The sequence below is a fragment of the Acinonyx jubatus genome, chromosome C1, assembly GCF_027475565.1.
Source record: "Acinonyx jubatus isolate Ajub_Pintada_27869175 chromosome C1, VMU_Ajub_asm_v1.0, whole genome shotgun sequence".
Classification (NCBI taxonomy): domain Eukaryota; kingdom Metazoa; phylum Chordata; class Mammalia; order Carnivora; family Felidae; genus Acinonyx; species Acinonyx jubatus.
Genome location: NC_069381.1, coordinates 1,439,472 through 1,463,046, shown reverse-complemented (window position 1 = coordinate 1,463,046; position 23,575 = coordinate 1,439,472). Strand labels below are relative to the sequence as shown.

The 23,575-nt window shown below is 65.2% G+C and overlaps 1 long non-coding RNA gene across 1 annotated transcript; it reads right to left on the bottom strand.

The window, feature by feature from the left end:
- Positions 1-279: 279 nt before the first annotated feature.
- On the bottom strand, positions 280-23,370 carry LOC128312361 (uncharacterized). Its single transcript, XR_008291522.1, has 3 exons — positions 23,265-23,370; positions 910-945; positions 280-552 (listed from the first exon to the last, which is right to left on the bottom strand). It is a non-coding gene; the product is annotated as an uncharacterized LOC128312361 (long non-coding RNA).
- Positions 23,371-23,575: the final 205 nt, after the last annotated feature.

Sequence of the window (23,575 nt, the reverse complement as noted above, 5' to 3'; positions counted from 1 at the left end):
CTCCTGGGACGCGGTCGGAGCCTGCACTTGATCTGGCGGGGAGCACACACTCATGTGTCCACCTGCAGAGTAAAGCAGGAGGGGGAGGCAGGGGAGGGGCGGGAGCAGAGGTGGGGAGGGGAGGGAGCAAGCAGGAGCCGAGCTGGGGGGACATCGGGGCGGGCGCACTGGATGGCGGGGTCGGAGCACTGTATCTGAATCTGAATGAGGAGAAGACCCGGCCCCCAGAGCCCGGGGCCAGGGACGGACAGGAGCACGGGGCACGGGGAGGGGGGGAAACTCGGTTCAGCGTCCACCCCATGCAGCCCGTCACTGTCCTCTGCAGGGCAGGACCCCGGGGCCAGGCCTCCCCGAGTTGGTCTCCTGGGGCCGCTGGGATGTACGGCCCCTCGCGCACCACTGAAAACAGCAGAAGTTTCTTCTCTCCCGGTTCTGGAGGCCTGGAGTCCAAACCCGGCGTCCCTGGGCCGCGGTCCAGGTGTCGGTGGGGACGCGCTCCCTCCGGAGGCTCCAGAGGACGGTCCGATCCTCCCCTGCTCCAGCTTCCGGGGGCTGCGGATGTCACCCAGCCTCTGCTCCGTATCCACAGGGCCCTCCTCTGTGCCGTCCCGCCCCCCCCCCCCCCCATGAGACACCAGGTGGCATTTGGGACACACACACCCACCCCCGGGGGAATCCGGGACCATCTCCCGTCTCAAGATCCTTGAGCTAATCCCATCTCGGAGACTGTGCCATCCACAGCCTCCAGGCACCGGGGCCTGGACATCCATGGGGAGGGGCCGTTTCAGCCGACCCCCCTCCCCGCCGTGGTGTGCCCTGTTCCCCATTCCAGGGAAGTGGCCGTGACCAGGCCGCTGGCAGTGGAGCCCACGGTGCCTGGACGGTGGACGGAGTCACAGCTAAACTTACGGTGTCCTTCGTCTGGGCTGCTCAACGGTGGCATCTCTGGGGATAAAACAAAGACCAAGCAAAATGTGACCCGCTCCGTGCCACAGGACACCTCCCCGCCTTGGCCGTCGCCATGGGGAGTCACACCTCTCTCTCGGGTCCCTGGGGTTCACAGTCTGAGCCCCAGCTTTAAGGCACCTGGGGAAGGACCCTGAAACATTGTCCCCGAAACCCTCCGACCTGCCCTCTGTGCCTGTGCCCAAAACAGCTGTCTCACCCCCAGGGACCTCTCTGTGCCCATGAGTGGGAAGCAGGAGCAACCTCACGTGACCGGGAAAGACAGAGATTACGGCCAGTGTCTGCCTCTTGAGGGGTGGTGACCCCTGTCACCTGGGCGTGCAGAAGGCAGACGGGTCTGGGAGAATGACGCTGGCCAAGTGTCACCGCGGACAAGTGGGGCCGGACCGTTCTCCGCGGTGGGGGCTGTCCTTGCGCGGCAGGGTGCTCAGCAGCGTCCTGACCCCAGCCCCGCTAGATGTCAGTGTCACTCATTACCCCTTGTGACAACTGAAAATATCTCCAGATGCTGTCGGGTGGCCCCTTCCGGGGGGGGGGGGGCGTCGTTCACAGTCGGGCACCGATGCTCTGGATTGTCTGACCCCCAATCAGGCAGTGAACCCCGTGCAGGCGCTTCCCCCGACGCGGAAGGTGTGCAGGGAAGACCACGAAACCGCAGGTGACGGGCCACGTGAGCGTGCACCCGCGTGGGCTCGGCCTCCAGCCGGCAGCCGCGACGCCCACCTTTGCTGCCCTGCCCCGGACCCCGTTAACTCCCGCTTCCTGCTGTGATCTGACCCACACGGGTCTCAGCCACCAGAGGTCCCTGAGGGCGTCACGCCGCTCTACCCGACCGCGACACCGCGTCGACCCGTCCTGGTGTCGGGAAACCGGCAAGTTCAAACTGGATGACCTAACGAGACCCGTGTGCGCCAGCAGGTGGGCGATAAACCCATGAAAACGCAGGGACCGGACGCGCGGGTGAGGTTTCGGGGCCGCGTGGAGCGTGGATCCCGCAGGGGTGGAAGAGGCATCTGAGCTCCCCGCGCGGCCAGCGCGCCGTGAGACCGGAGCGGCCCCCCCTCGACGGGGGCGGCACGGTGCACCGCCCCCCACCCCAGCCGGGCTGCGCCCGTGTCCCGCCGTGGGTGGCTCTGGGCCGCGGTGCCCACGGCTCCGCCGACCTCATCACCAGCACACGTGCCGGCATCGGCGGTCCTGGTGACAGGTAGAGATGCCACGTGGAATCCTGGAGACGCCGGAGCAGGAGTCGCGGGGCGGAGCCGGGTCGTCGTCTCGAGGACCAGCTCCCGGCTCCTGGGGCGCCCGAGGCCGAGTGCAGACCGTGAATGCCGGGCGGCCCACCCCCCGCTGCTCCTTGCCAACGGGGCCACCTGGGGCCGGGACGGGGGGGGGGGCGGGGGGGCGGCGAGCGTGGAGGCAGCGGTCCCCGGTCACGCGGGAACGGCATCCCGGAGCTCGAGCTGGCCGGGGACGTGGGCGCCTGCACCCCACTCCTGACGCGCGGCGGCCGCCTCGGCATCCCGCCCACAGCTTCGCGGGGACTTCCTCGTGACCCTCGACTGGAGACACCAACCCCAGGCTTGGTTTATAGGTGGCTCCGAACTGCACTTTGTCACGAGCCGGAGGCAAATTAGAGCGTCCCGGCTCTAATCAGGAGGGTCCCGGGACAGAGCGCAGGAAGCCGTCATTGAGCAAACGGCCAGCGCCAGGCCTGGTTGTACGCTCCGTGCGGATGAGAGGCGGCTGGCGGTGTGGACGGACGCTGCTGAGGGGGCGCACTGGCGGGTGCCTGCACGAGCCGGGGCGTAGCGGGCGGTGGGGACGGGGGGCCTGAGGGAAGGATGCGGGCTGGGCCCGGGGCCGGAGATGCTGATGAGCCGGGGGAGGGCGTCCCCTGCACAGGAGGCCAAGGCGATTCCTGTGACCTCTGCCACGTGACTTACCTTCCCAGACCAGAGGCCACCCCTGGGCCACCTGGGGCACGCTGACCTGGGAAGTGGCACCACGTCTGGTCCTGGCTGCCTCCCTGGGCTCTGCCACCGCCGTCTCCGGGCAGCTCCCCGTCTGCGGGCGGCGCTGGGCCCCACCCCCATCACGCGCCGCTCACGGTGCCGCTGCCCCCAAGCACGGCGCGCCGCGCCCTTGTGGATCCTTGTTCTGCCGTGTCACCGCCGCCCCCTGGGCCCAGGGGACCTCAGTTACAGTGCCCGCTGGGCCTCTGCACCCGGAACAGCTGGGCCCCGGCCCTCAGGACGTGACCGATGTGACGGGTCGCGAATGGACGGTTCCAGGGCCCAGGGTCGAGGGCTCCTCCCGCTCTGACACCTGCTAACGCGCTCCCGGAGCCTTCACCTGCCGTCCCTGCCCTCCGAGGCTGCGGTTCAGACGCGGCCACCAGCTGGCACGTCAGCGGCTCCGCTGAACTGAAGTTGAGACAGACAGCGTGGCTCCGCGTGCCAGCCAGCATGCCCCAGTGGAAGCGACCGATGCCACATCCGAAGGCGACGTCAGGCTGTGGCTGCCGTGGGGACATGCGGCTGGAACCTGGGCCCGTGTGCGTGCTGGTGCTTCCGCAGAGGACGGTGAGAATCAGCGGGGAGCCACAGCAGCCCAAACGAGACAAAAGGAGGGCCACTGAGGACCAGACACGTTAGCTACGTTAGTTCAAGTTGCCCGACCGGGGAGAGAACGTCCACCAACTGAGACGCGGGGTGGGCAAAGGGAACAGAGTGAGAAACAGAGGGTGGGCGTAAACACGGGCTGTGCCTGGTGAGTGTGATGGGAAGCATGGTTACAGCCAGCATGCAGTCACATGCTCTCTTCTATGTGTGTGCGTGTGCAGGTGTGTGTGCACGTGTGTAGGAGCATGTGTGCATATGTGTGCATGTGTGTACACGTGTCCATGAGCATTGTGTGAGAGTGTGCATGTTTGTGAGTGCGTGCATGTGTGTGCACGAACATGTGTGTGCCTTGTGTGCATGTGTGTGCATGTGCATGCATGTGCACGTGTGCATACGTGTGTGCATGAGCATGTGTGTGCACTGTGTGCGTGAGCGTGTGTGCATGTGTACATGCATGTGCATATGTGTGCACGTGTGTACGTGTGTGCATGAGCATTGTGTGAGTGTGTGTGTTTGCACACATGTGTGCACATGAGCATGTGTGTGCATGAGCATGCATGTGCCTTGTGTGCATGTGTGTACGTGCGTGTGCATGTGCATGTGTGTGCCCGTGTGCATGCGTGTGTGCATGAGCATGTGTGTGCATGCGTGTGAGCATGTGCGTGTGCCTGTGAGTGTCCATGTGCCTGTGTGCTCGTGTGCATGCGTGTGTGTATATGTATGTGCCTGTGTGTGCCCATGTATGCGTGCACGTGTGTCCCTCCTCCCACAGGGACAGCAGGCAAGTGCGTGTGTCTGTACGTGTGCGTGCCTTGGTGCATGCATGTGCGTGTGCCTGTGTGCTTGACAATTTATTCTGTGCTCTACAAAATATTCACGGGCAAATACTTCCTCAAAACTGTGCAAAAGATATATCACAGCCCAACCAGAAGAGAAGCTAGCGCTGCCCGGGATGAAGTGGGTCCACACTGTGGGGGTTCCGTCCCCTGTCGGGACGGGGAAAGGAGTCTCTGTTTTTCCAACAGGTGATTGCACCACGTCGGGCGGAAGCATAAACAGGTTGCTGCCGTCATCTGGACGCGTGTACAAGGTGTGCACGGACAAATGGCGGCCACGGGGGTGGACTGTGCCACCATTCAATCCACTGACCCTCAGCCCTGTTGGGAGGAGGGACACAGGCATTGGGAGGAGGGACACAGGCGTTGGGAGGAGGGGCACAGGCATTGGGACGAGGGACACAGGCGTGGGGAGGAGGGTCACAGGCATTGGGACAAGGGACACGGGTGTTGGAAGGAGGGACACGGGCGTTGGAAGGAGGGACACAGGCATTAGGACGAGGGACACAGGCATTGGGAGGAGGGACACAGGTGTTGGAAGGAGGGACACAGGCATTGGGGCGAGGGACACAGGCATTGGGGCAAGGGACACAGGTGTTGGAAGAAGGGACACAGGCATTGGGACGAGGGACACAGGCATTGGGAGGAGGGTCACAGGTGTTGGAAGGAGGGACACAGGCATTGGGACGAGGGACACAGGTATTGGAAGGAGGGCACAGGCATTGGGACGAGGGACACAGGCATTGGGAGGAGGGTCACAGGCATTGGGATGAGGGACACAGGTGTTGGAAGGAGGGACACAGGCTTTGGGACGAGGGTCATAGGCTTTGGGATGAGGGACACAGGCATTGGGACGAGGGACACAGGCATTGGGACAAGGGACACAGGTATTGGAAGGAGGGCACAGGTATTGGGATGAGGGACACAGGTATTGGAAGGAGGGCACAGGCATTGGGATGAGGGACACAGGTATTGGAAGGAGGGCACAGGCATTGGGATGAGGGACACGGGTGTTGGAAGGAGGGACACAGGCATTGGGATGAGGGACACAGGTATTGGAAGGAGGGCACAGGCATTGGGAGGAGGGTCACAGGTGTTGGAAGGAGGGACACAGGCATTGGGATGAGGGACACAGGCATTGGGACGAGGGACACAGGCATTGGGACAAGGGATACAGGCGTTGGGACGAGGGACACAGGCATTGGGACGAGGGACACAGGCGTTGGGAGGAGGGTCACAGGTGCCAGAGGAGGCCCCGCTCCACAGACGCTGCAGGTCGGAGGCACAGTGATGCCTGGCAGAGGGAAACCACTCACGAGGACGCCTGCCGGGCCTCTGTCCCTGGGTCAGCAACTCCGAGTGTCTGTGCGACACACACCGGCTCACTTAATCTCCCACCGACCCGTGGGGACCTCACCAGAAGCTGAACCACATCCCCCGTGCCACACGATCCCGTCCTAACCTCCAGGACCTCAGAATGGGACCTTATTTGGGAACAGTGTCCTTGCGGATGTAATCAGTTGAGATGAGGCCGCACTGGGGTGGAGTGGCCCCTAATCCCGGCTCACTGGTGTCCTAAAAGGGGGAAATGAGACACGCACACAGAGGGGAGCACCATGCGAAGGAGCAGAGACGGGGAGGCACGTCTACACCCCAGGATCTCCAAGGACGGCGGGCAAACCACCAGCAGCTGGGGAACAGCCTCCTTCTGAGCCCCAGAGGGAACAAGACCCCCCACGCCTGGGTCTCAGGCTTCGGCCACTGGAACAGGGGGAGAGGGTCCTCGTTGCTCACGCCCAGCCCCAGGGCCGCGCCACAGTGGCCCCTGGACGCCCCACGGCAGCCTGGTGCTCGGTGCCGGGAGTCCTGGGATCTGGGGGCATCTCCGCCCCCCAGACTTGGCTGTGTGTCTGTAGGTCACTAGGTGCCCGCCGCATCTCCCTGGGGTTCACCGCCAACAACACCCCCGCATCTGACAGGCAGGTGCCCCCAACAAGGCAGCAACCCCTGAGGACAGACAGATAAGCGATCCGCTTCCAGGAAGAGCGGTCCGGGGAGTCGGTGCTCAGGGGTCACAGCGACAAGGAGCCGCCTGGCCAGGCAGACGCCCCCAGCAAAGCGCAGTGTCCTTCCACAGGCCTGGAGGGCCAGCCCCTCCAGGACCCCCAGCACCAAGCCCCCTTCCCCCCGAGGCAGCAACACGGGGGCGCTCCGGGACTCCGGGTTTGAATGGATCCTCTCCAGTCGCTAGCTGGGTCTTTTGAGCAAGTTACTTGACCTCTCGATGCTTGAAAGAGACGGCTGCTAACAGGCCCCTGAATGGCAGCCCGAGAGGGACCTGACTGAGGAGAGGCACACTGCACCCCGAGGACACGGGGCGGGAGCCGGGGACACTGATCTCCCTGCTAGCTGGGAAGCGAGCGGGGGCGCCACAGCTGAGGGCTCCAGAGCTGGTGCCCGGCCCGCGGACCCTGCCACGACCGGGCTGGGGTTGGACCGTCCCCCCCAGGGCACCGGGGGAAGTCTGGGATGAGAGAGGGGAGGGGTGGTCTCCCTCCCTGCCTCCCCTCAACCGCCCCGAAACCCCACGGACCTGGCTCCCCACCCACGCGCCCCCAGGGATCCACTGGCGGCCAGACATCCAAGGCCGGGCAAGACCACACCGTGGGATGTGCCGGACGGAGGGGAGGGCCCGTGTGACCATGGACGACCTCAGGCTCTCGCTTGTGCCTCGACTCGTCCATGTCTTATCTGAGGAGTGGGCGGGGCGCTCACAGCCCTCCCAGAGCGATGGGCCCGGGCGCACGGGAGTCAGGTCCTGTGTGACAGCACCGAGGGCCGGACGCCCTGCCGGCCTGGCCTTGGGCGGACCCCAGCCGGGGACGCGTCCCCACCTCCAGCCCACCCCCTCCCCAAGCCCCCGCCCCGCAACGTCTCTCTTCTCCCCACCCCCTCCGCTCAGTGGTGCCTTCTCCCCACTTTCTGCGGCTGTAGCTCTCGGCCTAATTATCTCTAACCTTCTGTTCGAAGACCGCTGTCCTTGCCTGATAAAAACCAGTAACTTTGAAAGCAAACTGGGTCTTAATTTTCTTTGACAGCCCTGGTTGAAGCATGCGGGCCGAGCTGGGCTTTAATTAAATGCACATTCGTATTCCAAACAAATTAAGTACAATTAAGGACCCTGAGTTATGGGTATCTATCACTCCGTGATGTTTTTGTAAAAATTACCCCATCGAGATCAAAGTCGGAGGATCTTTGCCTTAATTGCTTCATTAGGGCGCCGTGCACCAGGCTTCGAAAGGACCAGGCCTGGTGTCTCTTTGGGAATTACTCAAACCACGGCTCTCAGAGTAATTGCTTCCATATTTCTCTCCTGGAGACGGTCCGGCCTCCACGGATCAGCCGCGGTGGCTCAGGAACCAGCTCGGCTCAGGGACCCGAGCAGCAGCCGAGGCCTTCCTGTGGCGCCTGCACGGAGGCCCTGCCGGCCCGGCGGGGGGCTGCCCCGTCCTGCCCGCGGCGGGCCTCTCGGCCGGGGCAGCCGGCGGGCGGGGGAGTGGGGCCCGGCGAGCCCACAGGTCCAGCGGGCGAGCGGGCAGGCAGCACCCAGACCTCGACGGGCGCGGGGCCCCCCAGGGGGCCGTCCACGCGGCCCGGCCACGGCCTCCGGTGCGCTGGCCCCGGGCCGTGGAAGGGGTGAGGCGCCCCCTCCCTGCGGTCCCGGGCCCGCGGGAGCCCTGCCACCGGGCTGAATGGGGCGGAGCGGGGTCGGGAGCGGCTCTGAGCCCTCTGCGAGGCGAAGATCTGGGCCGGGGCTGCTGGAGAAACAGGATGCCGGCATCTGGGCTTGGGATGAACACTGAACCGGAATGAGCTAGAGTGTAAGTATGTCCCGGGCCATGCCGGGGCATCCTCGTGCCCGAGAGACTCAAGTGACTGGGCATCCTGCATTTTATCTCCTGGGTCCACCCCCTTGGCCAGAATGTCGGGAAGGAGGCGAGGACACGAGGCCTCAGAGGCTACTGGAGAGCTTGGCTCTCCCCCCAAGTGCAGGCCCCGCGTGCAAGTCAGCACTGTGCCCCACCCCCGTCCTCCCCACAGACGCCCCGAGGCCTGGGAGTTCCCGGGACACCCCCTGCTGCCAGCCACCCCCCAGAGCCTCTCCGGGTACGTTCTGCCCCAAACAGCACCCGCTCGACTTCCTCCATCAGGGGCACCCCTTCCCGTGTGGCGGGGGGTTCGGCAAGCTCCCTGTGGCGGGCCAAAGCACGTCTCCTGGAAAGACACCCTGAAGCCCCGCCCCCCCGTCCCCCAGGTACCCGTGAACGTGCCTGCGGTGGAGACAGAGTCATTGCACAAGTGATCGGGTTAAGATGGGGTCACAGTGGGTCAGGGCCGTCCCCTCGCAAAAGGGGACACGCAGACACGGGGAGAAGGAGGCGGACCCCGGAGCCATGCGGCCACAAGCCCAGGGACACCTGGGGCCACCAGCAGCTGGAGAGATTGTCCCCTAGAGCCTTTAGGGAAAGTGGGTCCCGCCCACACCTTGATTTCCAACTTCCAAATTGCAGCACCGTGAGCAAAGATCTGTCCTGCTTGAGGCCACCAAGTAGGTGGCACTTTGCTACGGCCGCCCAGGACGTTCAGACACACCCCCGGAGGGAGCAGAGGAAGTGGCCGCACTACGGGTGGCTGTCCTCCAGTTCATCAGGGAGGCGTGGACCCACTCCTCCTGGAGACAAGCTGAGAGCAGGGCAGGGAGGGCTTGGGGCCACCTCGGGGGGTGGGGGGCTGCCGGGGACACCCTCAGAGGGCGCCAGCGAGGGCAGCAGCCTCAGCGAACCAAAGACTCTCCCAGTTCCGGGTGGGTCCCCCAGGACCCACGGGCAGGAAGCCCGGGCCCCACCCTGTTTCAGACACTCCCCGTCCCGGGTCCCGACTTCTGCTACAAGAAACCTCACAGATGTCCTCAGGCTGTCCCGCTGTGGGGAGCACTCCACAGGGTGTGGGGCCACTGTCCAGAGCCGTGCTGACCAGAGAGAGGGGGACAGACAGGAGCGTGGAGAGCGTGGGGGACAGACAGGGGCTTCCGAGGATGGCCATGGCCGTGGCCTCGGGCCCGGTAGGGTGGGTGCCTGGTGCCCCTCCAGCCCCCACCCCAGGTGGGTCCCATTCCCCTCTCACTGGGCTCCTGGGAGCCGGCAGATCCCGGGACACCGCCCACCCGCCAGCACACTTTCCCTGGAGCAGCGAGCGGCACCCACAGGGCTCTGTGACCCTGGGGGGACAGCTTCCCTCTGCAGGCCTGGCTCCGTCTCCTCCCACGGGAAGAGGCTGGACCAGACGCCCGGTGCTCTCTCTGGACCCCAAACTGTAGGGTTCTCTGGCCTCGAAAAGAAAGAGAAAGGGCCCCACCACCTCCCAGGACCTGCCAGATCTCAACCCACACACTCACCTCCGCACCCACCCCACACACACTGGCTGGGTATGGCGGGTGCAGAGGGGAGCCGCAGGGCACGAGTCAGGTGTGGGTAGGGAGGAGCCCGGGCCCGCTCAGTCATTACTGGCCCCAGACCTGGTCACGGCCCATCCCTGCTCAAGGCCGCCCCGGACACCGTCTGGGCCAGCGCAAGTGTGTTAATTCCACCCATGGTGTCACCTCGCGGAGGGAGAGCCTGGGGACAGAGCGGAAAGCGTTTAGTGTGAATAGAAATGTCAAGGATTGATGTTTTCACCAAAGACGCCGGGGAGGGCAGCCACGGCGGGTCCTGGGCACCGCGAGCTGAGTGAGCGTGTAGGCAGGCAGGCACAGTGGCTCCAAAGCCATCGGACCTTCTGCTGGCGCCAGAAAGGCAGACGCTTCCCGACGGGGTCAAGGCTGCCTGGAGGGGACTCACTGCCCCGCCTGAAGACCCATCGGAACCCAGGTCATGGACCCTTCCCGCAGAACAGCCCCTCAGCTGGGCACCCGCCACCCGCTGAACGGGCTGCGCCCCCGCTCGGCCACAGGCACTCTCGGGCTCCAGGACAGACCAGAGGCTCCTCTGAGAAGAGGCTCCCAGTGCGTCTTCAGAGACCGTCCATGCCGCGGAAAAGGACGGGCCCTTACCTGGTCCACCAGGGAGGCTTCCGGAAACCCCCAGATGCCCAGAGAGGAGCTGGTCCTGCCAGGGCTCCACACGCCCCCCTGCAGCTGCACTCCCGCCCGTCAGGGAGGCCGTTTCTCCTCTGCTTTGCAGGAACTCCAGTATTCGGACAGCGCTTCCCAAACTGGGTTCCGGCACGTCGGGGCTGGACTGAGGCTGGGTGTGGATTCCCTGGTTCTCTCCTCACCATGTAGCTGGGAGGCGGGTGCCGTTAAAGGCCCTATGGCAGAGCTCAGGGCATGGAGGCTCAGAGAGGTTGAGGGGCTGTGCCAGAGTCACACAGCCCAGGCAGAGCTGGGCCGCGAGTTGAGCCAGGTAGGCTTCCAGGATCAGGGCCCTTCCAGGCCGGGTGAGTCCTCTCACCTCGGGAGCCGGCGCACGAGCAGGCCTCCTCCCCGGGGTGCATCCGAAGTCCCGGGCAAGCCGGGCAGTGACAGATGAGGGCAGCCCGGGCCCCCCGCCGGGCTCATTACCCGCCAGCCGGGGAGCTGCCTCCAGCCTCACGCTGACGCGCTCATCGAATATGCACGACTCTATCAGCGTGGCAAGAGACGGCCCCCCGGAGGCCCCGCACCATGAAACTTTAAGCAGAAATCAAAACCAGCTCTAGGAGGGACTGCCTGGGCGAGACTGGCTGGTGACGGCGGGACCAGGAGCCAGGAGTCCCCTCCCGGGAGCTGCCCCCACGGCTGCCCTGATGGCCCCACGGACGGCGAGGTCCAAGGAGGGTTGGCCTGGGGCCCGGTTACACCCCTCCAGCTCCCCGCGCCTGGGAACGCGTGGGCCCCCGGACCCTGTGAGCTCTAGTTACAAGGCACCCCCACCCCAGGAAGATACGATGAGGCACCCCTGGTCCCTGGGGACCCAGGTCCTTGTCCCCTAACTCTCACAGGGTCAGTGGGTGCCTCTGCACACGACCCAGTGTCCCTTTCTCCTCGGTCACCTCACCGCGACATCTGTCACAGGCCACCGCCTCCTGTGGTTCGGGCTCCACCCCCACTCTCCTGGGCCTGCCCGCTGGCCTCTTCCTGTGGGGCCCCAGGACCCAGACTCATACCGTCTCCATCCATACGGACTCACCCAGGCCCGGTTCCAGAGCCCATCCGTGGGCACGACCCCGGTTTTGGGGGCCAGCCCACCCACCTGAGCCCCGCTGGCCTCCACGGCCTCCGCGTCGGGTACCTGCTGTCCTGAGTCAGGGCTCTGGCCCCCATCACCCGCATCTAGGCAGGGTTCACCCCTCCAACACTGTCCTCAGGGCAGAACAGGAGACAGGAGGGGCTCCTCCACTGTCTGCCTGATTTGGGACCCCCCGGAGTCTCCCCACCATGTCTTCCTTCTCATACACGCCCCCTAAGAGCCCTCAGGACCTGAACCCTGCAGCCCTCCGACCCCCCAGTGGGCCCGACCCCACCTGTACCAGCCGCAGCCCCAGGAAGTGGCTTGGGACCAGAGAGAAAAGCTGGGGTGAGGACAGGAAGCCCCGCCCCGACGTTGGACGCAGATGGACCCCCAGACCACCTCCCCCTGGCCTGAGAGTGTGGGGGCCGAGGGAACGTTCCGGCCACTGCCCAGCTCTGGGCCTCTGAGCCGGGTCCTTGACATACCGCTGGCCACACCGGTGAAAGGGCCTCGGGGCACCATGGCCGTTCCACCTGGAACAGCTCCTTGCACTGCCCTACTATGTACCGACGACGTCCCCAGGCACTGGCCTGTCTGTGGGGGAGGTGGCATCTGGAGGGAGGGGGGAGCCTGGGGGTAGCTTTTCTGCGTCCATTCCCAGGTCACGTCTGCTTCCAGTCCCACCTCCCTCTAGACCCTCCGGCCACACACCCCCACACCCAGTTCCAGCGGTGGCAGCGTCTGCCCCCAAGTCTGGTGTCTGGGGACACTCCAGAGTGACTGGCACCCTTAAGGTGGCCCCTCTGTGAGTCACGGCCTTACGTGAGCCGTCCCCTGGCATGAAGCACAGCTGGAGCCTAGGATGTGACAGAGGTGACGGTGGTGACAGAGGTGACGGTGCAGTCACCCCCAATTCAGTCACATTAGGTGATAAGGACGCATGTGAGCTTGAGCAACAGTCCCCTGCAGGCCCTGGAGCAGGGCGCCGCTGTGCTGGGAGAGGCCCACGGGGCAGGGGGCTCTGGGTGGCCTCCACGAGTGACCCCTGGTTGACGGCCAGCAAGAAAACGAGGACGTTTGCCTATAACCACAGAGAAAAAATGGCTGCCAGCAGCTCAGTGGGCTTGGAAGTGGGTCCCTCCCCCAGCCGAGCCCACAGATGAGAACACAGCCCGGCGGACAGGTCCCCGCAGCCTGGTGACCCAGCGAAGCCATTCCCGGAGCCGGGGCCTCTGGAGACTCTGAGACACTGAATGTGTTGTCTGAAGCCACCAAGAGGGAGGCGATTGCTACACATTAGGCCAAGCGATACAAAGAGAAGGCAGTGGGGGCGGGGGGCGGGGTGGGCACCGGGTGCAGCCCACGACAGACTTCCTTCCCCCGAGAGTCTCAGAGCACGGCCCCCGGTTACCCTCCAGGGGACAGAGTGGCCGCCTCCGCTGACCCACTGTGCCTGGTGCGGGGCCCAGCCCGGCTCACGTGCTCTGCGGAGCGCCACGGGGGCGTTGTCCTGGAGGCTGAGCGGTGCCCCCCACCCCCCACCCCCCCACCGCCCACCAGGCTGCCCACCACTCTGCCCAGCCGTCTGCCTGTCCCGTCCTCGCTCGGGCTCGCAGCCGCGGGTCTGCGCCTGCCGTGTCTCCCGCGGGCACCGCCCGCCCATTGCCACCGGCCGAGGGCCGCTCCTCCTGCCGGGTCCCCCCGGCTGCTGCCTCACCTCCGGAGCCCGTATGGCCTCAGCTGCCCAGTGCGGCCCGCACTCAGGACGGGCAGTCCCCACAGCCCAGAGCGGACGGGCCCGTCCCATACTTGGGGGAGGGGCCCTTGCTCCCACGCGGGCAGAGGCGGGGCCGGAGACTCTGGGCAGCATCCGAACAGGCGGCAAAGGCCAGCCAGCTGGCTCTGCCAGGAGTGAGGGAAGGAGCCCTGCGGGGACACGGGGGACACGGCGCCATCCACGGGCCGGGCCATCAGGACTGCGGGCCGCAGTGGAACTAGGGCGGGCTGGGACCACCCCTCTCCCCAGAGGCCCTGGCGGCCCGCCAAGCCTGCGGCTTGGTGTCTCCAAGGGCGTGACCAGTTCCTGAGGACAGCTGAGCGGTCCGGCCAGGGTGGGGCAGTGCAGGGGTGACAGCAGGGGGAGGAGTGGGCAGATGCTGGGAGCCCGGCCTCCCGGAGGGGTCGCTCCCCTGCCCCCACCATGGTCACCTAGTACCCCAGGCAAAGGCTGCGGGGAGCCCCTCTCCCAGGGGTCCTACGGTGCAATGGGGTGGGGGAGGGAGGCTGCCCCACGGGCCAATGGGACACCCCTCACTGGAGGGGACGGTGGGCACTTTTCAGACAAGACCTGTCCGAGCACCTTCGGATTAAGCTGAGGCCCCTGCCATCCTGCTGGGGGAGGGGTGGAGACACCCTCTCCCCAAATGACACTCCTCAAAGGGCATCTCCACCTGTCCCCCCAGCACCGGGCTGGCCCGGGGAACAGGCAGGGGGCAGCGGGGCCATCTGTCTCCTGGCTTTCTGAAACCCTGGGCAGTGAGTCCCATGGGGACTGAGACCAGCACTGACCTCGGGGGCCACAGAGTCCAAAGGGAGGCCGGGCCACTGCCCGCCCAGGACAGACAGCCAGGCCACAGCACCCCTGCCTCCCCCCCACCCTGGGCTGGGGCCCTGTGTGAGCGGGCCCGTGGGGCACCTTGACATGTGGACGTGCGGGATTGTGGTGAGCAGCATGTCACGGGAGGGGGGCCGGAGCAGGCCGCGCTGGGGGAGTACCCCTCATCCAGGATGGGGAGATGATAAGAGATTGGCATTCTGTCCCCTTCCCCTCCCCCACCGCTCCGTCCCCCCATCTGCCCCTCCCCCCTCCTGCCCCTCCTCAGCACCCACCCCCCCCCCACCGCCCAGCAGGGTGACACTAACCGGGAGGGGCTGCAGGGGCGCCAGGAGGGGTCCCTTCTGGCCCTGGCACAGGCGTGGGGAGAAAACAGCTGGATAAGGGGGCAGACTCTGTGGTGGGGGCTCCGAGCCCAAGTGCTGCGGCAGGCCTGGAGGGGGGACCACGCAGGAGGACAGCACGGGACGTACAGGCGACAGGACGGCCCAACGTTTGGCTGGGTCAGCAGGTGGCCGCACAGAAAATGAGTCCCCGGGGCGGCAATAATTGTAAGTGTCAGGGAAAAGTCAAGGTCTCGGTAGCCCTGGTCTGTGACGACTTCTGACCACAAACAAATATATTTGAAAGTGATCGCCCCGGGCGCCAGCGCTGATGCGCGAGAAGGCTTAACCCCCGAGTGTCCGGGCGGCCAGGGCAGTGGGGCCCAGAGCGGCAGCCCTCCCCGAGATGGCTCAGGGGCTGTCCCTTCCAGGGGCACACAGGCACAGTCTCCCAAATGCCCCCACGCCCGCCTGGAGACCCCCGCCCTGCCCAGGGCAGTGCCTGCCTCGCAGACACAACGGCCCCCCAGCCTCAGCTCCCGGGAGGAACCAGGCTGTGCAGGGGGGGGTGTCGCTCCAGGAGTTAAAGACAAACAGCCCAGGGATGGGGGCGGGCTCCCTGCGTGTGGCAATCCTGCCCCCCTTATGCCCACTGAGATGCCCCGACACAGCGAGCAGACGGTGCTGTCACTAAAAATGCAGGGGTCTCCATGAGCATTCACAGAGGTCACCTGCCCGTGGCCTCCAAGCGGCGTCCAGAGTAATGAGCTCAAAGACCACTGGGCCGGGGGTGGGGGTAGCAGGTCACTACCATGGTTATTTATTAGAGTGTTCATTTACCCCCTGCTCAGTTCCACCAAGATTTAGGACAGTGGCCGCCGTGCACATGCGTGTATCATAATGGATGCAGCTCGCACACGGTCCCGTGGTCCCCGCGCAGGCCCCGCGGCACTCGGCTCCGGGACAGTGCCCTCTGGGGCTGGCTGGCGTCCTGCACACAATTCGCTACCCGTGTCTCTCCGAGGGAAGAGTCCCGGCCTCCTATCACCCTGATGTCCTTCCTTGGCTGGCTGCTCGGGGAGAATAAGGAAACAGTTCCCACAGATGGACAGGTTGACTGGGGTCCCCCCAAGTTCATCTACCCCGCACTGTAGAACGAGATCTTACTGGGGAGTAGGGTCTTACAGGTATAAATAGCTAATGATCTCAAGATGAAGTCTTCCTGGGTTTAGGGAGGGCCCCAGTGCCACCACTGGTGTCCTGGGAGAGGAGGAGACACAGGAAGCAGGCGGCCACGTGACCACAGAGCAGAGGCCGGAGGGTCGCCTGGAGCCTCCGGAGCCGGCAGAGGCGGGCACGAGCCTCCCTGAGCTCCGGAGGGAGGGCGTCCGTCCTGCTGGCACCTAGGCTTTTGGCCTGCTGGCTGTGGGGGAGTCCACCTCCATAGGGCTGTGGGACTTTGTCCCCGCAGCCCAGGACGGTCCTACCCAGGCCTCCCTGTGCACCTGCGTGGCCCTGTGAGTTCCCCTGGCATCAGGGTTCCCTTGAGCCCCCCGGTCACAAGCCACACAGCAGCCCCACCCGGCCCCTCACACAGAAATCAGCAAAGACCCGTGGAATATTTTTGACGGAAACTCGTCTACCCAGTGCCCTGCTCCTGTTCCCCAGAACACAGGGCTCCCCCTTGCTATCCTCGTTTGCTGTGCTGCATCCTGGAGGGCCCCTCGCAGCGTGGTTCCAGCTCCTGAGAGGGGACCGTGTCGTCTGTTCCCGGACTCACAAATGCACAGCACGCATTGGTCACAAAGACAGGAGCCCTGGGGTTTCGGGAGGGGCCAGCCACCGCGGCCGCCCCATCACCTCCCAGCGGCCGGGAAGTCACGCACGGTGCTCATTCCGCTTTTCCCACAGGTGGACCTGAGGCCGCGGCCACGCTCTGCCTCCCTGAGCGCAACACCTTCCTGTGTCCTGTCCCTGCTGGGGGACACCGATTGCAAGTGAAACCGCGAGTCTGAGCTGGAACACTGTTTTCCATAATGGCTTCTTCTCAACCTTGAAACTACTTTCTGTTTTGAAAATTATCTGACATCTAAAAATAAGCCACGTTTGAGGACAAACGCTGGCCAGTGTGCCCAAGACTGAGGGACCGTGAGCAAATAAATGAGTTTTGGGTCTGCTGATCTGGCTGTGAAGCTGGACTGCTCTCCAGATGTGTCTGTGTGCCTGCCCCTGCTCAAAAGCCTGCCATGGCTGCCATCACCCCCACCTTGACCACGTGGACCAGGAAGCCATATTCTGGGGCCACTGACCTCCGGAAGCAAAGACAGACCCCCACAGGTGACAGCCCCAGGTCCAGAAGTCAGGCAGCAGGGGATTCCTTGAGGGTGACTTTAACTGCCCTGGGTTATAGCCTGTGATGGGCACACGTGAGCATGCATAGGCACGTGTCTAGGACACACGGGACACGCACAGGGCACGTGCATGCACACGCGTGCACACTCAGAGTTCCAAGACCAGCTCTGAGGCCTGAAGGGGCCGATGAGCCAACCCCACCATGGCCCGGAATGCGAGGAGGGCAGCTTTGTTTCCAGTCGGAGCCCAGGAGCTGGAGCCTTTAGGGCTCTGGGCTCAGCGTGTGGAAAGGAGAAGCGTGAGCCTTAAAGGCGTGGAACAGAGTGTTCACGGGCTCTGTCCCGCCTCTACTCAGACCTTGGCCACATGGCTGGCCAAGAGGGCCTGTCCTGTCCCACGGAGAGGGGCCCAGCTATTCAGGGCAGCCTGGCCCCCGCCCGAGAGGGTCCCTCGGGGGCTCTGCAGACGGGTGAGGCCCTAACAACAACCAGACAGCAGGTCACACGGGCGGCGCCCACCCTGGGAGCCCAGCCTGCCGTCAGCAGCGTGGGGACAGAGGGACATCAGAGTTTCCACGGTGGCCGTGCAAAGCTGAGTCCCAGCTCCAGCCGCTCCCATGAGAGTGGCCCCCGGGGCACCAGAGACGCGGGGGACACACGTCCCCGGGGGTCCAGAACTGCGGCGCCCGGGTCGGGGTCCCGAACGCGGGCCCACCGGGCCCGACTGGCTGCTGGCCGTGTCCGCCTGGTCGCGCACGGGCTGGGCGGCCACTTGCTATTTTGAGTTGAGGGGCGCAGCGGCCGAGGCACTCAATGTCACCGGGAGCCGGGCGGGGGGAGCAGGGCAGAACCTTCAGAACTAATGTCAATTTTCTGCATCAAATATTTTGATAATTAAACAAAGCTGATCAAGGGAGGCGAGCGGCGCGGCTCTGAGCTCAGGAAGCAGCCCATTAAATAGAGGGCCCGGAGCGCCCGCGGCGGCAGCCCCAGATTAATGACTCGGCGGTAATAGATTTTCCCAGCTCAGCCGCACGGGGCAGCTCCGGCCAGGGAGGGGCTCGCCGCCCGCGCCCGGAGGAGGCCGTTAAAGGGGCAGGGACGGTAAATCAAGGTGCCCACGGTGGACCAGCTGGACGGCCACAGGCCGTGACCTGCCTGCCCGCCGCCGACCCTAGGTGTCCCCCTCCCCCGGGGTGACAGGGGTCCACCGCTAGGCGCTCTGGGAGGCCCCCTTCGGACCAGCTGGAGATGTAGTTCCAGCTCACATGGATGCACGGCCAGAGGGATGGGTTCGAGGGGGACAGTCGTCCCCCCCCCGCCCCCACCGTCAGGGCTCTCTCCTTCCAGGCGCCTGGCCCACGGCGGTGCGTCGGGGCCGCCTCACCCCACAGCGCCCCGCCAGCCAGCCTCTGGTCTGGCCGGAGGAGGGCCGGGCTGGATGGCGCTGACCGGGTTCTGTCCCCAGACCTCGTCCACCTGACTCCTGCTCACGCCCACACAGCTGGGAAGCACGGAAACCAGATGAACGAGGCATGTTTTCAGCCGCAGAGTCCTGATACGATCACACGGCAGGGATGGGTTACTTTGGAGGTATTTTCCGGGGGTGGGGCACTCGGGGGTAATGAAACCCAGGGCTGCTGACCGGGGAGCATGAGACGCGCGTTCGGGGCAGGCGCCCACGCCGCCCTGGTCCTCCATGGGGAGGCCCACCCTGACCGCTACAGGACAGAGCAGACCTAGTGGGCCCCATGAAACCCCCACGGGGCCTAGGAGCCCCTCAGTGACATGTGGTACCAGCACGTGGAGGGCACCGTGTGCTCTGGGAGGTTCCGTCCCTGCAGACTCACAGGGTGCCCTCTGCCCTTGACGTCTTGGTGGGACGTTCCACACACAAGGGACGAAGATATGTCACTCTTGGTTCTTTCATTCCACAAACGTACTGGGTAACTGTGGCCAGGCTAGGAAGACGGCAGGGGCCTGGGGGACCCTGCTCTGAGGCTCATCTGCTCGGACCGGCCAAGAGAAGCCTGGCACTGGCCACCAGCCCCGGGCCCCAGTACGCGGCCCTGGCAGAAAGGGGGCTGGGGTGCACGCCCCCAAGTCCTGGAAACTCTGGCCTCTCGGAGCCCCCAGCAAGGCGGCCTCAGCAGAGACCTCCCTGAGGTCAACAGGGTCAAAGCGGGGTCCTTGCTGGGTGTCCCAGAGCCTCCCGGCTGCTCATGCTTAGCCTGGGGTAGAGAAGGCCTCCCCGGGAGCGGCCGGCAAGTCCGCGGTCCCTGCCCAGCCTTGGGGCCAGGGCGGGGGCGGTGTCCCCCACCAGGCTCAGTCCTCACGAGCCCGGGCAGTGGGACCAGCCTGGGGTGCCTGGACCTTGCCAGGGGGCCCAGCTGTCAGGCTGAAGCTCCCCTGGGGACACTTGACTCTCTCCCCTTCAGCTGCTTTCCCACCTTGCTCCCGGGATGCAGGACGGGAGGCCTGAGAGGGTGGGTGTCCTTGCTTGCCGCCCGGCCGGGACCCCATCTGTGCAGCCCTTGCCAGCCCCTGCCCGCAACGCCCACTGTCCCTGCTGGACACAAATGCCGACCAAGTCATCACGTGGCCTTCTCGGTGTTGTTCCGGAAGCCCGGGGTCCGGCCACTCAAATAGCTCGGTCTCTTCTGTTTCCCACCCTTAAGGAGCAGAGCTGCCGATGACCCTCTGGGTACGATTTCTCTCCGTGGAGACGCATGCGATTCTCTGTACGACGATCTACCCGGAACACACCCCAGTGTGTAACCCGCGCACACGGGCTGCAGCCGGCACAGGCTGGGGGCGCTGCAAGACAGAGATGTCGGCGGCAGGGGTGGGGCGGGGGGGGAGGGCTGCGCGCATCAACACCACCCTGTGTTTGCACCACGTGCGTGCACGAGCGTGTGCTTCCAGAGTGGTTGTGTGCGCACAAGTGTGCATGTGTACAAGGGTGCACACGTGGTGACGTGTGCTCCCGTGAGTGCGCGTGCATGAGCACGGGTGGCTGTGTGCCCGCGGTTGTGTGCGTGCACAAGTATACCAAGGGTACCGTGTGCACGAGCGTGTGCATGTGTGTGCATGGTGCTCACATGAGTGTGAGTGTGGGTGCCTGCACGAGCATTCGCTCGTGTTTGTGTGTGAACACGTGTGTTCATACAAGGGTTCGTGCGTGTGCTGCCATGGTTGTGTGCGCATCGGTGTTCGTGTCTGCTCAACTGGAGCCTGGGGCCTGGCACCCTAGAAAGAGCCAGCTTCCGGAACTGCCCAGATGGCGAGGAGGTCACATGGCCCCCGGGAGGGCTGCCTTATCCTGTGTCATCTGTGCGTCCAGCAAACACTTATTTGGCACCTACTGTAGCCCCAGGATTTCCCTGCTGAACGTGCACATCCGGTCACCGTCTCTCTGGCCCACTGTGGTGTCTCATGGGCCAGAGGGGAACGGAGCAGAGTGGCCAAGAATTCACCCAGTGTGACCGTCTAGGCAGAGGGCAGCCTCCGCCCCCCCCCCCAGGCCCTGCCCCGCTCCCCCAGCTCACAGCTCTGCCTGGCTCCCCCACCGGCCTCCCCCAACCTTAGCCTGGCACCGCGCTGGTGTGTGAGGCCACTGTCACCCTGCACCTTTGCAGGCACCGTCCCCTCTGCCCCCAGACGTCTGTCCTTCCTGATTCACCCCCACATCAGCTTCTACTCACCCTCGGGACCTGAGAGACGGCAGCTCCCCCCCGTGGAGACCCTGGCCCCAGGCCTCACTGCCCTTCTGCCCCGGGGGCTGCCCTGGGGCTCAGCTGTCCTGGCCCGTGTCTCCTTGGACCTAGAGCCCAGAGCAGGTTCTGTCCCCGCCCACCAGGAGCCACGGCAGGGGGTCTGGGGGAGGCACGGCCCGGGGTCTGCCCTGTGAGTGAGCTGCCCCGTGGACAGAGGTCACCCCAGCACCCCTGCCCCACCTGGCACAGCCTGGGTGCCAGCTGCGCGCCTCCCCCGCCAACAGGGCTTCTGCTCGAGCCTGGATCCGACCCTAGAAAAGCTGCTCTCCCGCCCCTTCCCGCCTCTTCCCTCCACAGCAGCTACGGGGGGTTCCCGACCCTCCGTTACCCCTTCTGCACAGTCAGGCGTGGTAGACCTGCCTGAGGAGGGGGCTGCCTGCATCCGGGCCACAGCTGGGCTCTCCCCGTGAGTCCCGTGGGGGCACAGAAGGCACAGAGGGGCCTCCTGGGTGAGATGCGGCTTCTCCCTCACCCACCGGCACCCGGCTGGGCACTTGGCCCCGGACACCCGGGGGCACAAGAAATCGGTGGCCTCCGGGGTCCCCGCATCCCACAACCTCGTCCCCAGAGCAGCCCGTTCCGCTTGGGGAGCAAATCGGTGCAGCCCCACGCAGGCTTTGCTGGGATTCCGGGCTCCAAGGATCCGCCCTGCTTCCAGACCAGCTACAGCAACCACGCAGAGGGGTCGTGCGGGGCACCCCCGGCCAGTGCCCACCATCCCCGGCGACAAGAGACACATGGACAGCAGTAGGTGTGGCTTTGGAGCCTAGGGACCTTCACCGTGCGCCCCTCAATTCAAGATGGTGTTCGTGGCAATCAAGGACCCAGAAGGGCCCGGGGCTCGGAACGAAGGGTGGCAGAAACCCATCGGCAGATGATGCAAGGCAGGACTCCTGCAGAGCAGCTGGACGAGAAGCAGTTCAGGGACACAGCGGAGAAGAGAAAGGGAGGGCCAGGCTCCGGTGACCAGAGCCCCACCTGGAGGGGCGGGGGGGTCCGACAAGTGGCCAAAAATTATGGGCCAGAGGAACAAGGGGGACATGTTGGTTGGGGGGCAGGACTGGGGAGCCCTGTCTTCACTCAAACCCATACCTTAGCCTCCAGGAGCCCAGGGACCCAGCCGTCCCCTGAGCCAGGTCCCCAATCCCCCCTGAGTCAGATGCAGCCCCCACAAGCGGGCTGCCGCCTGAAGACCCCACATTCCAGCCACCCCAGGCCTGGATGCCCCACGGGGCCACCGAGACGCGACCCCCATTTGTGTTGGGGGGGTCCCTGCTGCGGTCACAGGCCCTGTTCAAGGTCAAGAGTGGCCCTGTGAGGTCTGCCGAGGGGGGACCGTGGCGCATCTGGCCACACGAGTGTCGCCCATACATCATGCGTGTTCCCCTCACGGCTGTCACGGTAACTACAGTGACTCGGGCAGGGCCATATTTCTATTGGTAACGACAGCAGAGATAAATCTGCCCCGGCCAACCCAGCGCGGGCAGCGGGCCGTATCGGAGAAGGTGGTGGCCAGTGGAGGGCGGGTGCGATGGGGCCAAAGACCCGCAGCATGTTGGGGGGGATGGGCGCGACCTTGTGGCTGCTGTCACTGACGGAGCCCGCTTCCTTCCCGCCGCCCGTCTTGCCCTAGCAGCAACGCCTATGTGGGGTGGGACTCAGGCCCCTGGAGCCCTGTCTTAGATGTCACTTTCTGGCTGTGTGTCCCGAGGCCGGTCACTCACCCTCTCTGGGCTTCCTTTTTCTCACTTTGTGCCCGGCTCTGCTTTGCGGGTCACGCCCCACGTGGGAACCCCGTGACCCTCCAGAGACCGATTGACGCCAGCCCCCACTGCTCGCGCCCCCCCCCACCACGGGGTCTCGGCACCCCCGGCCTACCTCCTCTCCTGCCCGGCCACCCCTTACCGGCCCCTGAGAAGCAGCACCTGCCGTGTCTGGACCCCCAGCGGCACCCCGAGGGTGGGCCACACAGCCGGGCGGGTGGGCCAGAGCCATCCCCGCTGTTGGGGGGTGGATGGCGGGTGCCGTGGGGTCCTCTGCATCTCTGAGGCTCCCTGAACTCCGGGCTCTGCACCCCCACAGAGGTTTGCCGAACAACCACAGGAGCCGGGGCGCCCCCTGTCCGGTCCCGGGGTCCCCCCGCCTCCCCGGCGGCTCGAAGCACCGGGTGTCCGCAGCCCGGCTCAGGGGCGCCCCACGTGTCCTCCCGCCTCCCCGGCAGTCAATGGGACCCGTGCCGAGGCCTCGGGGTCTGCAGGACCTCCGGCATTGCAGGGGAGCAGACCCCAGGTGCAGTGCCTGGCCAGCTCGGCCCCGTCCTCACAACTTGTCCCCGACTCTGCCTCATCGACACCATCACACCTCCGTCCTTCCCCGTGTCCCTGAACCCAGTCTTCCCCCGTCCACACCACCTTTGTTTTCCTGGACGGTCCCCCCACACGGCCCTTCTCCCCGTCACCCAACCCTGCCCCTGGCCCGGTCAGCCGGACCAGCCTCCCCACGTCACCTCTGGGTCCAGCTCAGGAAACCCCCGGGTCCCAGCAGTGAGGACCCCGGCGTGTGGGGCGGGATCTGCTCAGGCCTCAGCACGACGCACCTGAAATGTGTCCTTGGACGGACGCAAAATGCCTAGGAGGGCCACAGGTGGCCTTCTGGTCAGCTGACCAGGACGTGTGCACAGAGCCAGGATTGGGACTCGTTTACTGAAAAGACTGCAGGAGAGGGGGAGGTGATGTGAGGACCGTGTTTTAAAGAATATGCTGTAAATACCAAAGATGACACCCAATTCATCAGGCAAAACACTCAAAATGAAAGGAA